Source organism: Eurosta solidaginis, chromosome 3 (assembly GCF_040869045.1).
Source record: "Eurosta solidaginis isolate ZX-2024a chromosome 3, ASM4086904v1, whole genome shotgun sequence".
Lineage (NCBI taxonomy): Eukaryota > Metazoa > Arthropoda > Insecta > Diptera > Tephritidae > Eurosta > Eurosta solidaginis.
Genome location: NC_090321.1, coordinates 97,140,622 through 97,155,020, shown reverse-complemented (window position 1 = coordinate 97,155,020; position 14,399 = coordinate 97,140,622). Strand labels below are relative to the sequence as shown.

Here is a 14,399-nt window from a genome sequence, read left to right as displayed (position 1 = left end):
GCAAATTGGAAAAGAAACTCGGCCTAAAATCTCTTCGGAGGTTATCACGCCTTACATTTATTTATTAATAACTAAGTATGTGCCTACTTTTAAAAAAGCCATATTATCTTTGGAAGCAAATGCAACGACAATAAAATTTTGAATCTTTTTCGTGGGTTTCTATTTTTCGAAAATTGTTGAAACTAATTTACCATACCTTTAACACATTATTACATAGCGTGACGTTAGCCACTTGACTTTTGCGGGGACAATGACAATTTCACCAAAAACAAGCTACCAGATTGAAAAATGTTACGAATTTTTCTAATTTTGATGGATTTCATGTTTACGAATACGACTAAATTACTTTCATAGTTATTTTAAATAAAAAAGAAAAAACAACGAGCCCCATGCCTTGGACATATTTTAATACGAAATATCAGCCTAGAAAAGGTTTTTAATAAGTTTTTCGAGCTCCCGAAAATTGTATTGATGGAAGAAACATGGATCGAATTATGCAAAGCAAGGGAATATAGCCCGTACGTTTGCTCAGAAAACTTTGACAAATAATACACGTTTGTCAATTGCTTGCTCAAAGGAGGTCCTTATAAACCGAAAACGCAATTTCTTGATAAATTGGATACAAGTCAACATTTTTTATTTTTTTATATATTGTCTAAATCAAGCGTTTCGCTTTAGGAGGGAATTCTTAAATCATTTTTTAGAGAGAACATTACCCAGTAGCTCTGCAGGTTAGCCACTAGTTATGAGAGTGTTTTTGCCGGTTGTACGGGGAGTCACCTTGGGGCAGCCCGCCTATACACATTCTGTGCCCTTTGACATAGACATAGCATTGACATAGATGTGCTGACTTTGGAGGTACAATTTTTCTGAACATGCCTTGAGAAATATTCCCTGTAGGGGCATGATAATGGGGCCATGCTAGAACAACAGGATTTTTCATGTATTTTTTTCTGTCTAGGGATCAAGCTGCCATAAAGATATGAGTCATTAACCAATGCGTGAGTCACTATCCACTATTTTTCAATAAAATTGCATGATTTACTGTATTCTCAATCGATATGTATGCATATAAATCGTGCTTAAGCATATTATTATTGTCTCAGATGACCTTTGCGTTTTCATCCTAAAGGAAATTTTCATCCCGAAAAACCACAATTTCGCCTTAAACAGTAACGGTATGGCAACGCTTCTGGCAAAACAACAAACATTATGAAACTTCAAAAATCCCCAAATACGTAAAAAAATGTTGAGTGGAACTACTTTCTTTTTTGTATCATGATACAAAGTAAGTATGAAGAAAATACGCAAGGAAAGCAATTGGGATAAAGTTTACAACAACTAAGGTATGACGTGGCTGAATGCGTTTGTAACACTTCAACAATCATATGAGTGCGGGTTCAAATCCCACTTCCGGAAGAAAAGGCTTTGAAGAGATTTACAAGGTATAATCGAAACAGCTGTCGCCTTGCCCGTCCTGATGTCACGTTGATTAAAAAATGTTACCAAATTATTAAATAATTTATTTTTCATTGTCATTATTATTGACACATGTCGAAACCAAACAGATGGTGGCTGGAAATCAGCCGATTGGTAATTTTTTAATATAATTTAATACTTCAATATCCGGCGCAGCACAATTTTTGACACTAGTCCATCGTTTTACAAAAACACAGTAACTACGTGGAGTTTGTATTTATATTTGTATGTAAGTCGTCCTGCCGCCACCTTATATGGTTTCGACCTGCATTGACAATAAATACGAAACACCAAACAAAACCGACTACATTTTTCACTCCATTAGACATTCTGCTTTATTGAATTGAATTATGAGATAATTAAAAATTTGTTTTTTGCATGGAAGATTAAGTTCAATTAGGGCTTTTATGTAGAAAACTTGACTAATTATTCCATTATTTTTCCGTATGAAATTGGCATAAGACTATAAGTTTAATTAGTTAATCAATAAATAAATAAAAAAGGACTTATGCTAACTATTGAAATGATTAGTGAATTTTTTTTTACATAAAGCCCTTATTGCCCTCACTCTTCCTTACAAAACACAAATTCTTAATTATCTCACCACTCCTTTATCAAATGACTAATGGAGTCAAAAATCTAGTCGGTTTTGTTTTGTTTTTCGGGCTTTTATGTCAATGTGCAAATGACAATCAAATATATATTATTTTCAATAATTTACAAAGAATAGAGAAACACCAAAGAAATTTAAAAGTTTGTTTTTACAGCATTTTCAAGAAAAAATAATATATGTAGCTTTTTAAAAGAGGCATTTTATTTTGATTGTTTTAAAAACTATGGAGGCAGGCTATGCATTTTAACATATTTTTGTAAAATCGTAACATTTTTCTGGGGCTGCTGACGGACGTTCGTTAATGAAGCAAGTGGTCTTGTGTGAAAAGGGAAAATTAATTATATTATTAAACGAAATTTGGATATTATTAAAATTCTATTGAGATTTGTAAACTTCTTTTGAGATTTTCACTAGTATATCCTGGTCGATCATTTTGTCTCATCCATAGTATTATATTTGAGACTGCGGTTAAAAGTTTTCTAGTTTGTAAAATATGCTACTTAGCAAATCGATGCAATCTGTACGATCAGACATTATTGAAGTGTTTTACTAGTACAAAATTTTCCAAAACTACAATATATAGTTGTTCACAAAACCCTACAAGCGAACTCTGCACATTTGTTCGCATTTACATAGTAAATATGTGCTTAGCTCTTAGCATAATAAGCTCGTTAACGAATTATCATATAAAATTCAACAACTTTGACAGTTATTACAAATTGAAATTGTAAATTGCACTACAGGAGGTCATAAAAAAGGTGCAATTTCGCGTTAGTAGATACATTATTGTGTACCTAAACATTTACACACACTTATGACGATATATTTATGTATGCAAAATTTCAAGTATGAAATTGTCTGAGTATTTTACGCATGTATGCAAGTGTAAGTTATTAAGAAATTATGGTGTCATTAATCCTTTGCGTCACTTATTGATGAAATCCTAAAAAATATATCTACACTCCTTATACATACGTACATTAGAGCAGAGTGTGTGTGATTCACAAAAGTTTTTAAACATGTAATTACTGAAATAATAATAATAAAGTAGGACGTTGTGACAGCGCTCTGCCCTCAAGTGGCCCAATGACACCAGGCTAGTCCTGTTCATTATTATTTTTTTTTATTTGATGGGTATAAAACCCAAAGACCTGAAACCGAATCAAGTAATCTGTGAGGGAAAAATCCATGCACTTTTGACCTTAACACCATTATACTAAGCTGGAAACAACATTCATTTAAGCGATTACGAAAATGACAAACAAATTTTCGTATTCTGATTGCAGATAATGGCGTTGCCAGTAAAATAAATGGTAAAGTCTTGTTACCACGCAAAATTTAACTATTTTACTAAATATTTGTTTGCACAAAAATAAACAAAAAAAGTGGATCCATGTTAATGTCCACGAGTTTCTAAACAATATTAATACTTTTCAACACAAAACTTAGTTCACATTTTTATTTTATTCTCAATTGCTCATCTTTATATTTTGATGGTTAACCGTGTGAACCAGAATAGCGGTTATATGAACCGGTTGTTGTTGTTGTTGTAGCAGTGCTGGTAACGATTTTCCATTACATAATTTTACGATAACATATTAACCGGTAACGTTCGGAATAAGGCCAAAGGAATTAATTGGATAATATGTTCTAACCAAGTTTTTCGGTCTAAACCCTCTGGTTTCTCTAGATCAGGTAATTTACTCATTTGTAGTGCAATTGAAGATGTATTGAATGTTACCCATACGCTCCGGGGTATGGTGTACAAGTTGAAGTTGAAGTTGTTATTTTTTTGTATTAACGATAGACACTCACCGAACGCAGCTTAAATTTAGCTTTCTCATATATTTGCAAACTCATTTAGTATATAATTATAAAATATAGTCCTTACTTGACGAAGTTATCTTTATTAATGATCGAGTATGTTTTCAAAATATAATTATTAACAATGAGAACTTAAATCTGCAATAAAATAGAGTAGAGTTGTTCTTGTTGTAATATTAAAACTGTAATAAAAATGAGCAAATACAATGTTGTTGTTATTGTAATGAAAAAGCTTAATCTAGAAATATGTAAGTGGTAAAAGAATTTAAGTACTAACAAATAAAATGAGTAGAGAGTAAATACCGTAATATTAGGAGTTGTTGGCAGTAGGGGAATTAGTATGTGACTATATATTTGAGCCCTTTATTTTGAAAGTGGTATAAGTCATTTCCAACTCATGGTTTTAAACGCATTTTTTTTTCTGAACGAACGCATATATAGATGGTTCTACAATTATATATTAACTAGCAGACCCGGCAGACGTTGCTCTGCCCTAAATTTGGCCTATCTGCATACATTTTAATAAGCTTTTTCCGTCTAATTCTGCCCTACCCTCTACACTTTTCCTAATCTTTTTATTCACGGTTACAACCAGTTAGGGGAAGAAGAGGATAGGAGAAGAGGGGTCCCGGCTATGCCTCGATATAATGGCAAAAAATTATGACATTCCGACCCGTAATTATCCCTATCGACACCCACATTTAGCAGCAGGGAAATAAACAACCCCCACTGAACTGGAAGAAAGCGGTGAGGGAAGGTTGATGTCCCTTGGTTCTACCAATTGTATTTAGTTAGTAAAATAGGATATTTTTTGTTTTTTGTATTTATAATAATATTTATTAAAATAATTAGCTGTTCCTCGTTTATTTGCATTTTGGTAATATATTTTGCCACGCAGTATTTCACATCTAGCTACAGCAGCACTGCGCGCCGCTTCCCTACGTGGCTTTTTGCCTAGTTGTTGATCAATTTTAACGTGCTGTGCCGTGCTGTTGTTGTAGCGATAAGGTTACTTCACGTACGCTTTGGGGAGTCATCGATATGAGGGTCTTTGCCAGATACAGACCCGGTACGCTCCGGTAACACAGCACAATTACGGTGCTAGTCCGACCATCTCGGGAAATGTTTATATGTCCACATTAAATCTTCAGGCCATCCTTCCCTGCCCACCACCAAGTTCCATGAGGAGATTGGGATCGTCAGAGCCTCGTCTGTTAGTGAAACAGGATTCGCCACGGATAGGTGAGGCTGACAATTGGGTTTGGAGAAGCTATATATTGCACTGGGAACCTGAAAGTCACCTCTTACGACAGGCATACCTTCCGCGGGTATATTCTGACCCCCTAACCCGCTGGGGTGCTGTGCCGGGTCACGCAGTGCTGCTGACGCTAGATGTGAATTGCCCTCTAAGCATACATCCAAATAATATTTTGCAATGAAGTGCAGTGCTACGTAGTGTCAAAGAGGATAAATATACGAAAATTACTACCCCGGGATTGTAAAAGATTTTCGGACTGTCAAAAGTGTAAATGGGTTGGTAAAGTTATCAGCGTTTCTTGTAGGGTATAGATCAGCTGATTTTGGATAATTTCTCTAAGAAGACTGACGCGTGGAAATGAAATATTTATATTTGATAAAGGATTGGTGAAATCATTGTTAAATGTTCAAAGAAAGTTTTAAATATTTTAAAAGAAAGTCACCGGTGCCAGACTTCAGCTCTGTAATTGACTTAAATAGTCCACATAATTCTGCAGAGGTTTGTAAGTTCGTCTTGTAGCTGATTAGCTATTACCGACAATTTTGTTTTTTAGCTGATCCCAATAGATCTAAACAATGCCGTATATGTAAAAGGGCCTTTTCTCGGTTTGGAACCAGTAAACACATGGCGTTGCTATACACTTGCTTCCACGGGTATTATTATTATAAAAAATCCATTTACTGCTCAAGGTCAACGTTATTGAATTAGTCGCTGTTTACAAGATTACCCACGCACACCAAATATAAATAATCTAAGTCCACAATTGTTTTCAAAAGAAGTGCTAGATGATTAGTGGCGATCTCTACACAAATGTAATGAACAAAATGAAGTGCGCCGCATGAGTATATCAATGCGTTGGGCTACTCTTGGTTACCATCCCGATTGGAACTCGAAAGAATATACAGAAAAGATGCGCTGCGATTTTCCACAAGATCTTATCTCGCTGAGTAGCTTCTTGGCGAGCGTATTAGGATTTGAAAGCTATGAAGCACAAGCAGCAATTGTAAACTTCTATCCCATTGGTACAACATTATCTGCTCACACCGATCATTCAGAGCCGAATCGTACTGCACCCTTATTCTCAATAAGGTGAGATCTTAATATGAAGTTCTATTATAAGACGTTTTTAAATTTTTTTTATGATTGTAACTAGTTTCGGACAAACTGCAATATTTTTAATTGGTGGTAAAAGAAAGGAGGAAAAGCCATTAGCGTTCTATTTACGAAGCGGTGATGTATTAGTTATGTCCGGAATATCACGATTATGCTATCACGCAGTCCCACGTGTACTGAAAGCACGCGAAGAACCTTGGAACGCCTTAATACCTTGCATGCAAAGTAAAACGTCTTTAGACATACCTAGCTGTAAAAGACCGAGACTAGACGCAAATCCTTTGCAAAGGACAAATGCACATGGAATGGATACAATGCTGTATAACCAAGTTGTTGATGAAACATTTTTGTTGCCATTTAAAAGTTATTTAAGCTATGCGCGTATTAACATCAATGTACGACAAGTATTAAACGCGGGTGAGACTAGGCTTCCAATGATGGAGCAAGTCTCTGAAACTGATATCGAGGACATTGATGCAACGATGCCCTCAATTAGTGTAGAATGACAAAAATTAATGACCGATGGTTGAAATTAACTTGTTGAATCAAACATTAAAAATAAATAAATAAATGTAAGGCGCGATAACCTCCGAAGAGATCTAAGGCCGAGCTTCTCTTCCAATTTGCGTCGTGCTCCTCTTGATTTTTCCCTACAAATTGGCCGGACGGGACCTACATGTTTTATGCCGACTCCGAACGGCATCTGCAAGGCAGATGAGTTTTCACTGAGAGCTTTTCATGGCAGAAATACAATCGGAGCGCTTGCCAGACAATGCCGAGGGGCGACCCCGCTTAGAAAAATTTTCTTCTAATTGAAAAATCTTATTTCTAAAATTTTGATGTTGGTTTGCCCGGGAGTTGAACCCAGGGCATACGGTGTGATAGGCGGAGCACGCTACCATCACACCACGGTGGCCGCGGTAATAACGATAATCATCCATAACATGTGCGGTCTCAGCATAGTGGAATAGGCAACAGACTGACCTGACTATTGGTTGTAACCGTAAATTATCCTGTACTATAGCATACATCAACAGCTTTCATTTCATATCCATACTGTATAAACTCATTCTAGGGGTACCCCTTTTTTCTCGAGACCCTAACCTCCCAGTTGTATGAAAATTACCTTGTACTATAGCACTCATCAACAGCTTTCATTTGATATCCATATTGTATAAACACATTCTAGGGGTGCCCAGGTCCACGTTTTGGGCTATATCTCGAGACCCTAGCCTCCCAGTTGTATGAAAATTATCCTGTGCTATAGCACTCATCAACAGCTTTCATTTGATATCCATATGGTATAAACACATTCTAGGGGTACCGGGTCCACATTTTGGGCTATATCTCGAGACCCTAGCCTCCCAGTTGTATGAAAATTATCCAGTACTATAGCACTCATCAATAGTTTAATTTGATATTCATATTGTATAAACATATTCTAGGGGTACCCGGGACCACGTTTTGAGCTATATCTCGAGACCCCAGCCTCCCAGTTGTATGAAAATTATCCTGTACTATAGATCTTATCAACAACTTTCATTTGATATCCATATTGTATAAACACATTCTAGGGGTACCCGGGTCTACGGTTTGGGCTACATCTCCAGACCCTAGCCTCCCAGTTGTATGAAAATTATCCTGTACTATAACACTCATCATCAGCTTTCATTTGATATCCATGTTGTATAAACACATTCTAGGGGTAACTGGGTCCACGTTTTGATCTCAAGACCCTAGGAAAGTAGCGAAAAAAAATTAGACGTTGGCCGATTCTCAGACCTACCCAATATGCTCACAAAATTTCATGAGCATCGGTTCAGCCGTTTCGGAGGAGTTAAGCCCCTAAAACCGTGACAGAAGAATTTTATATATTAGATAATAAGAATTGCATCTTTTGGCTATTGGAATCTAACAAACAGGAGGCGAGGAGAGATATTAAAAAATTACCCCTGAACTTAAACGACATGAAATGACTTATCTCGTTTGGTTGAAAATGACTTATTGGGTGAAATGACTTATACCACTTTCAAAATAAAGGGCTCATTTAGTACGTTTACAAGCCCCGATTCGTATTTTTTTCACCTCATCCCCTTTCTCTTTCTTTTTATTTACATACATTTTAAAATATTTCTTTTATACAGAACATTGTTGTGAAATGATATTTTTTCTTTAATACTCATTTAAAATGCAGAACTAAAAGTAAACGCTTTTGCTTGTGTGTATTTATATACACGCTTTATAATATAGCGGTTTATTTTTATACTCAGCGTGCTTTGCACACAGAGTATATTAAGTTTGATTGGATAACGGTTGGTTGTACAGGTATAAAGCAATCGAGATAGATATAGACTTCCATATATCAAAATCATCAGTATCGAAAAAAAATTTGATTGAGCCATGTCCGTCCGTCCGTCCGTCCGTCCGTCTGTCCGTTAACACGATAACTTGAGTAAATTTTGAGGTATCTTGATGAAATTTGGTATGTAGATTCCTAGGCACTCATCTCAGATCGCTATTTAAAATGAACGATATCGGACTATAACCACGCCCACTTTTTCGATATCGAAAATTTCGAAAAACCGAAAAAATGCGATAATTCATTGCCAAAGGCGTTTAAAGCGATGAAACTTGGTAGATGGGTTGACGTTATGACGCAGAATAGAAAATTAGTAACATTTAGGACAATGGGCGTGGCACCGCCCACTTTTACAAGAAGGTAATTTAAAAGTTTTGCAAGCTGTAATTTGGCAGTCGTTGAAGATATCATGATGAAATTTGGCAGGAAAATTACTACTATTACTGTATATGTGCCAAATAAAAATTAGCAAAATTGGATGAAGAACACGCTCACTTTTTAAAAAAAAATTTTTTTTAATTCAAATTTTAACAAAAAATTTAATATCTTTACTGTATATAAGTAAATTAAGTCAAAATTCAACTCCAGTAATGATATGATGCAACAAAATACAAAAATAAAAGAAAATTTCAAAATGGGCGTGGCTCCGCCCATTTTCATTTAGTTTGTCTAGAATAATTTTAATGCCATAAGTCGAACAAAAATTCAACAATCCTTCTCAAATTTGGTAGCGGCATAGATTCTTTGACGGTAACTGTTCTCTGTGAAAATGGGCGACATCGGTGGAAGCCACGCCCAGTTTTTATACACAGTCCACCGTCTGTCCTTCCGCTCGGCCGTTAACACAATAACTTGAGCACAAACCGATATATCTTTACTAAACTTAGCCCACGTACTTATCTGAACTCACTTTATCTTGGTATAAAAAATGGCCGAAATCCGACAATAACCACGCCCACTTTATCGATATCGAAAATTACGAAAAATTAAAAAAATGCCATAATTCTATACCAAATACGAAAAAAGGGATGAAACATGGTACCTGGATTGGTTTATTGACGCAAAATATAACTTTGGAAAAAACTTTGTAAAATGGGTGTGACACCTACCATATTAAGTATAGGAAAATGAAAAAGTTCTACAAGGCGAAATCAACAGCCCTTGGAATCTTGGCAGGAATACTGCTAGTGGTATTGCATATATAAATAAATTAGCAGTACCCGACAGATGATTTTCTGGATCACCTGGTCCACATTTTGGTCGATATCGCGAGAACGCCTTCACATATACATCTAAGGTCCACTCGCTTTTAAAACCCTCATTAATACCTTTAATTTGACATCCATATCATACAAACACATTCTAGAGTCACCCCTGGCCCACCCTAATGGCGATATCTCGAAAAGGCGTCCACCTATAGACCTAATGTCCACTCCCTCTTAAAATGCTCAGTAACACCTTTCGTTTGATACCCATGTCGTACAAACATTCTAGAGTCACCCCTGGCCCACCCTAATGGCGATATCTTGAAAAGGCGTCCACCTATAGACCTAATGCCCACTCCCTCTTAAAATGCTCAGTAACACCTTTCGTTTGATACCCATATCGTACAAACATTCTAGAGTCACCCCTGGCCCACCCTAATGGCGATATCTCGAAAAGGCGTCCACCTATAGACCTAATGCCCACTCCCTCTTAAAATACTCAGAAACACCTTTCGTTTGATACCCATATCGTACAAACATTCTAGAGTCACCCTTGGTCCACCTTTATGGCGATATCTCGAAAAGGCGTCCACCTATAGAACTAAGGATTACTCCCTTTTAAAATACTCATTACCACCTTTCATTTGATACCCATATCGTACAAACACATTCTAGAGTCAACCTGGCCCACCCTAATGGCGATATCTCGAATAGGCGTCCACCTATAGACCTAATGCCCACTCCCTCTTAAAATGCTCAGTAACACCTTTCGTTTGATACCCATATCGTACAAACATTCTAGAGTCACCCTTGGTCCACCTTTATGGCGATATCTCGAAAAGGCGTCCACCTATAGAACTAAGGATTACTCCCTTTTAAAATACTCATTACCACCTTTCATTTGATACCCATATCGTACAAACACATTCTAGAGTCACCCCGGGCCCACCCTAATGGCGATATCTCCAAAAGGCGTCCACCTATAGACCTAATGCCCACTTCCTCTTAAAATGCTCAGTAACACCTTTCGTTTGATACCCATATCGTACAAACATTCTAGAGTCACCCCTGGCCCACCCTAATGGCGATATATCGAAAAGGCGTCCACCTATAGACCTAATGCCCACTCCCTCTTAAAATGCTCAGTAACACCTTTCGTTTGATACCCATATCGTACAAACAAATTCTAGAGTCACTCCTGGCCCACTCTAATGACGATATCTCGAAAAGGCGTCCACCTATAGACCTCATGCCCACCCCTCTTAAAATGCTCAGTAACACCTTTCGTTTGATACCCATATCGTGCAAACATTTTAGAGTCACCCTTGGTCCACCTTTATGGCGATATTTCGAAAAGGCGTCCACCTATAGAACTAAGGATTACTCCCTTTTAAAATACTCATTACCATCTTTCATTTGATACCCATATCACACAAACACATTCTAGAGTCACCCCTGGCCCACCCTGATGGCGATATCTCGAAAAGGCGTCCACCTATAGACCTAATGCCCACTCCCTCTTAAAATGCTCAGTAACACCTTTCATTTGATTCCCATATCGTACAAACACACTCTAGAGACACCCCTGGTTCACCTTTATGGCGATTTCTCGAAAAGGCGTTCACCTATAGAACTAAAGCCCATTCCCTTTTAAAATACTCATTATCACCTTTCATTTGATACCCATATCGTACAAACACATTCTAGAGTCACCCCTGGTCCACCTTAATGGCGATCTCTCGAAAAGGCGTCCACCGATAGACCTAAGGCCCACCCCTCTTAAAATGCTCAGTAACACCTTTCATTTGATACCCATATCGTACAAACAAATTCTAGAGTCAGCCCTGGTCCACCTTTATGGCGATATCCCTAAATGGCGTCCATCCATAGAACTATGGCCTACTCTCTCTTAAAATACTCTTTAATACCTTCCATTTGGTACATATGTCAGACAACCACATTCCAGGGTTACCCTAGGTTCATTTTCCTACATGGTGATTTTCCTTATTTTGTCTCCAAAGCTTCTCAACTGAGTATGTAATGTTCGGTTACACCCGAACTTAGCCTTCCTTACTTGTTTTAATTTCTTTTCTATTACTAAGTTAAATTCATTTTTATACTCAGTTGAGCAGAGCTCACAGAGTATATTAACTTTGATTGGATAACGGTTGGTTGTACAGGTATAAAGGAATCGGGATAGATATAGACTTCCATATATCAAAATCATCAGTATCGAAAAAAAATTTGATTGAGCCATGTCCGCCCGTCCGTCCGCCCGTCCGTCCGTTAACACGATAACTTGAGTAAATTTTGAGGTATCTTGACGAAATTTGGTACGTATATTCCTGGGTACTCATCTCAGATCGCTGTTTAAAATGAACGATATCGGACTATAACCACGCCCACTTTTTCGATATCGAAAATTTCGAAAAATCGAAAAAGTGTGATAATTCATTACCAAAGACGGATATAGCGATGAAATTTGGTACGTGGGTTGAACTTATGACACAGAATAGAAAATAAGTAAAATTTTGGACAATGGGCGTGGCACCACCCACTTTTAAAAGAAGGTAATTTAGAAGTTTTGCAAGCTGTAATTTGGCAGTCGTTGAAGATGTCATAATGAAATTTGGCAGGAACGTTACTTCTATTACTAAATGTATGCCTAATAAAAATTAGCAAAATCGGAGAACGGCTACGCCCACTTTAAAAAAAATTTTTTTTTAAAGTGAAATTTTTACAAAAAATGTTATATCTTTACAGTATATATGTAAATTATGTCAACATTCAACTCCAGTAATGATATGGTGCTACAAAATACAAAAACAAAAGAAAATTTCAAAATGGGCGTGGCTCCGCCTTTTTTCATTTGATTTGTCTAGGATACATTTAATGCCATAAGTCGAATAAAAATGTACCAGTCCTTGTGAAATTTGGTAGGTGCTTAGATTCTGGGACGGTAACTGTTTTCTGCGAAAAAGGGCGAAATCGGTTGATGCCACGCCCAGTTTTTATACACAGTCGATCGTCTGTCCTTCCGCTCGGCCGTTAAATATTTTTTCCCCTCATGTTAAATTGTCATCGGATTGCAAGGTTCTGCAATTTTGTATGGAAATTGACGGAAAAACATCAAACGAAACTTATTTAAAGGAAGTAAAAATGTATAATCCGTCGTTATGGTTTGAGCAGACGTTGTCTGTATCAGAGTCGTGTACACTACCCATTGAGCCATTAAATCTGTTTAACAAAACATATGTATAACACCTCGAATGCCCCACAAAATGCTGTGAGAAAGAAACTTAAGACTTTTCATACTTTGAATTTTTGGTATTTTTAGAATTTCAGCACCAAGTTTAAATATTTGTGTTTTGTTTTAAAACAGTTTTGAGATTTTTGAATTTCAAATTTGAGCGGAATAAATTTAGATATGTGTTAAGCTTACTAACTCAGTTGAAAGCTTTTGTGTGCACCTAAAGAATTTATTGAAAGCTTGACTTGTATGTTAATGGTTCAAATGCCGTAAATATTCTTTAAAAAAATCCATATTCTTTAAGTTAATTGAAATTTTAAAGAAATTTGCAATACATATGGCATGTTTCTTTGTAAAAAAGACGAAATTAAGGTTGCGAAACATTTTGTAAATTACTATTTTGCCTGTTTAAGTATTTTCTTATATAAATATTTTATTAAACGGCACAAACCATATAAATATTGTAGAATTGGTACCTCAAATATTCAGTTTAGCAAAATGTTCTTTATTTACAACACTCCTGTGGTGGTAGTACTTCACAATTAAATTACTCGCGTACTTCACCAATGTTTTAAAATCAACTTAATGCATTGCTTGGACTAGGCGCTACTTTTATACGCTCAGTTCACCTCGTTCACTCATTTCTCCCAGTATTTAGACTTTTTGCGAACAGCTGTCTCGAATAGTTTCCTACATATTTCTCATTTCTGTATCTCAAAATTACTTAATATTGCTGTGTGCATTGGGTTGGGTCGATTTGTATGGACGAGAGTTAACCTATATCGCGCCATCGATTTTTCGATAGGATTTGGGCTCAGGAAAAAAAGTTCCACCACGCATACCAAAAAAAAATAATTTTCGAGATTCACCTAGATAACTTTGTTATTGTTATTAGTTATTATTATTATTATTTCTTAATATTTAAGAATTCATGAGGTTAACACCGGTTTATAATAATTGAATATTCAATTATTGTGTTTGTTTAAGAGAAACTGAAAAGGAAGTATCATATTCGGGCATATTGCGATGGAACCATTTCGAAAACCGCCACGTACTCATCATCATACAATTTCGTAATGTTTCGCCGTTACGTTCAATAAAACGCGGGTTTTATACATATATATATATTTAACACTCCCCGTAAGCTGGCTTTGTTTATTAGTTGAAAATGTTTTATTTTCTCTGAATTTATTACTGTTTTATTTCTACGCAAATGCTGTGAAATTTCTTGCTATCTAGATTTTTACTCAACTACATGTAACAAGTCTCAAATATTCATGTGGTTGAGCTGCAAGGAA

The 14,399-nt window shown here is 36.3% G+C and overlaps 1 protein-coding gene and 1 pseudogene across 8 annotated transcripts in view; both read left to right on the top strand.

The window, feature by feature from the left end:
• LOC137244194 (matrix metalloproteinase-2-like) overlaps positions 1-14,399 on the top strand; it is an 830,051-nt gene that overhangs the window by 224,414 nt on the left and 591,238 nt on the right. The window lies entirely within an intron of this gene.
• On the top strand, positions 5,577-6,793 carry LOC137247285 (nucleic acid dioxygenase ALKBH1-like; annotated as a pseudogene).